Source organism: Podarcis raffonei, chromosome W (assembly GCF_027172205.1).
Source record: "Podarcis raffonei isolate rPodRaf1 chromosome W, rPodRaf1.pri, whole genome shotgun sequence".
In the NCBI taxonomy this organism is placed as follows: domain Eukaryota; kingdom Metazoa; phylum Chordata; class Lepidosauria; order Squamata; family Lacertidae; genus Podarcis; species Podarcis raffonei.
In genome coordinates, this window is record NC_070620.1 from 12884881 (window position 1) to 12888532 (window position 3652).

The window sequence follows — 3652 nt, forward strand, 5'->3', positions numbered from 1 at the left end:
CAGGCAGTGGGTATCTATATAGAACCCACCCAGGAACTAACTTGTGTTCTGACAGATCAGATGAGGGAGGAGGTTGTTGTTGGACCTTGGGTGGCAGAGATGGAGGGAGCTGTGGCCCAGCAGGAACATGAGTTGTTGGATCTGACAAATGAATTTGGAAAAAGCCAGATTTGGAGAGATAGAGTTGTATTTGGCTTGGAGATGGGGGGCTGGATAGACCCCCCTATGCAGGGATGTTTTGACCTTTCAAGTCTGGCAATGGGCCATGAGGAGTCTGGGGTTGTGGGGGTCCTCAACTCTGGAGGGGGTTTGAAACATGTCTTTAAAAAACACATGGAGTTCAGTGTGGGCTATGGAAAAGGGGCTGATCTGTCGAGAAGGGACAAAAATATTGTTAAGTTGGAGTTTCCACGAGTGAAAGGACCAGGAGACAAAGTAAAGCACAGGTATAAATATGAAGAAGATCTGCGGAAGGGACATGGAAGAGACTTAAGGGCCTCGGACATAAGATTACCAGGTTAATGAACTAGATGGATGGGATAGAAAGGACTGACTAAACCCGGGACCAGGAGGAAGAGACGTTGGATGAAGATTGGAAGAAAGTTTTAAAAAAAAATTATTTAGGATTGTTCTGAAAAATTAATGAATATTAGAAAAATGTTGGAACGAAATTATTTGGCTTTAGCAGAAATGTTAAAAAGAACTTTGCAAGAATATGCTATGGTTAGGAGAATTTGGTATAAATAAGATTTAAGTTTTAAATTTTAGGATTTTTTATGTATTATAGGTCAAAATAGATTAAGGTAATTTAATGACAGGATATTATGAAAAATGGAAAGCATTTGCTGTTATAATTAACAACTAGAATACAAAAAAGGGAGGTGTGAGGAGGTCGATGAAATAAGGTCATGACAGTTAAGGATTTGGTAATATTGGATCTGTTTTTAAATTTTTGTGGTTTATTCTTGTTTTTTGATTTTGATGTGTTATGTGTTTTGTTTTGGTTTTGTTTTTTATTTTGATTTTTATTGATTTGTATTGTTTGACTGCTGTTTGTCTTTTTATTGCTTTCTTTTCCCCCTTCTTTTTCTCTCTATTTCTTTGTAATTTTAAAATTCTTAATAAATATCATTTTTTAAAAAAAGATAGTCAGACACAAAGCCAGATTGGTAGCCAGAGGTTTTTCACAGGTTCCAGGTGAAGACTATCACGAGACCTACTCACCCACCGTGAGATATGAGAGCATTAGGCTCATGCTCAAGCTTGCTGCAGAAGAGAATCTACACGTTTCTCACCACGATGTGAATACAGCATTTTTGTACGGATCCTTAGGTGAATCACTTTATATGCTTCCACCTGATGGCGTACAGGTAAAACAGGGATTTGTTTGTTCTCTGAAGAAATCCCTTTATGGTCTCAAACGGAGTGCACGATGCTGGCATTCTAAACTCACTGAAGTATTGTTTTCTCTAGGTTTTCAGCAAGGGAAAGCTGATCCATGTGTATTTGTCAAAGAGGAAGGGCAAAAGAAGCTATATTGCTTATTGTCAGGGGCTCAGGAGCAGAAGCGCAGGGAAGAGAGGAAATGGAGAGCGAAGGGGAGGAATCCGAGGGCAGCGTAGGGGAGTATGACAGTGACCCGAGAGATTCCATGAGCTTCTCCAGCGAATCAGAAGATTCCCAGAAGGGGGCGCCGATGGTCAGGGCAAGGGGGGTCCCAGGGGGGACACACCAGAAACAAGGGGCCAGCGGGGACTCCCAAAGCAGCAGCGGGGGATCAGGACCAGCTTCCCCACCAGAGCGTAGTGGCGGGGAAGAGTCACATGTGTCAGGACCAGCGTCTCCTCCAGCGGGGAGAGAAGATGAGTCAGGGCTGACCACGCCTCCATCGGAAAGTGGGGGAACGGAGGGGAGGTCAGTTCCAGCTAGCCTCCCCGAAGGGGGGAGCAGTGACAGCAGCAGTGCAACGGTCAGAAGGAAGGTTGCAGGCTGGGCGCGCGCGCCAAGTTCAAATGTACAGGCGCGCGGGACAGCAGGAAACCCGGATTGGGAACCAGGTCCTAAAGCCCGCCGGAGGGAGGGGGAAGATTCAGGGGACTCAGCGTCAGAAGAGTCTAGGAAGGGCGAGACCCCGACGGACAGGCGGAACCAGAGGAGGAAAGAACAAAGGAAGAGGTGGAGCAAGGCTAGAGTCTTAAACTGGTGTCTGGGGGGAGGAGATTCAGACGGAGCTTCAGCGGTCTAGAGTTTGAGACGTAGGGCTGCACGCTGCGGCTGTGAAAGTGAAACTGAACTTCAATAAAGACTTTCGTACTTAACAACGAAGCAGCGTTGGTCCTTTGTGAGCTGGGACCTCGGGCAGCTCTGACAGTAAGCTCCGTCTCCAGTATTTAACCCTAGCAGCGTGAGTTGGCGCAGCGAGGGGCAAAACTTTGTGTTTTGCGAGCTCACGAAGAAAGGCAAAGATGACTACAGAGGAGAAGGTGACACAACTGCAAAACGCAGTCACGACGCTTTACGCAGAAGTAGAAGCATCCAGGAAAAGAGAAGAAGAAGCAGTAGCGCTCTGCCGGGATCTGCAGACCAGGTGGGACCGTTTGGGCAAGGAGGGGCTGCCAGGACCCAAGCCGGAGGGAGTTGGCCTCGGGAAGAGGGGGGCAGCATAGTAGCCCACTTCGACAGGAACCTGCAGCAGTATCCTAACTTCAGAGCCGACGTAGTTTTCGCGCTCAACTTGCTTCGGAAAGACTTTAGAGATGAGGAGGAGAAAGTAGGCTTCATAATAACTCATCTGCATGGGGAAGCTAAATCGTGGCTGCGCAATTTATGGCGCGAAAATGATCCCGCACTCCAAGATTCAAACGCATTTATCGAAGCTATGGACGCTTGTTTTAAATCAACAGTAGATGTGGATGTGGCCAGGAGGGAAATGCATGGGCTGAGGCAGGGCAAAGCTACGGTGAGACAATATCACTCCCGCTTTTTTGCGTTAGTAAATGTGCTGGGCTGGCAGAAGGACTCCGCTGCCGTCAGGGATCTGTTCTGGGAGGGGCTGAATGGAGCCGTGAAAGATGAGCTGGCAAGGGGAGAAAGACCTAAAAGCACCACAGAAGTCGTCCAGAGAGCGCTAGCAATAGGGGTGCGCCTGGAAGACCGCCCTTGGAGCAGGGAGGAGGGACGTATGGCAAGCACACCAGCCAGAACAACTCCCTTCCTACCCAGAGAGACAGGGCGCGCGCAATCCACGCCTCCACTGGGGAGGGGAGAAGAGCCGATGGAGATAGGTGGTGCCAGGGCTCAGACAGCAAGCAGAGCCCAAACACCAGGAGCAGTCAAGGCGAAGGCTCCTAGAGGGAACAGGAAGTGTTACATCTGCGACAGTGCACAGCACATGGCCAAAGAGTGTCCCCAGAGGATCCAGAAGCACACTGCAGCCTCAGCGACAGTAAGGGGAGCACTTCAGCAGGGGGAACAGCTGCAGGGAAACGACGAAGCCTGGTTGGAAGCAGAAGCACTGGGGCTCAACCAGGCGAGTCAGTGAAGCAGTCCCCAGAGATTTTACAGCCCACAGACCCCCTCCCACCCAAACCAGTGGTGCAACTCACCGCATCGCTCCAGCTGCCCGATGGGCTCATCTTGGAAGTCCCTATTA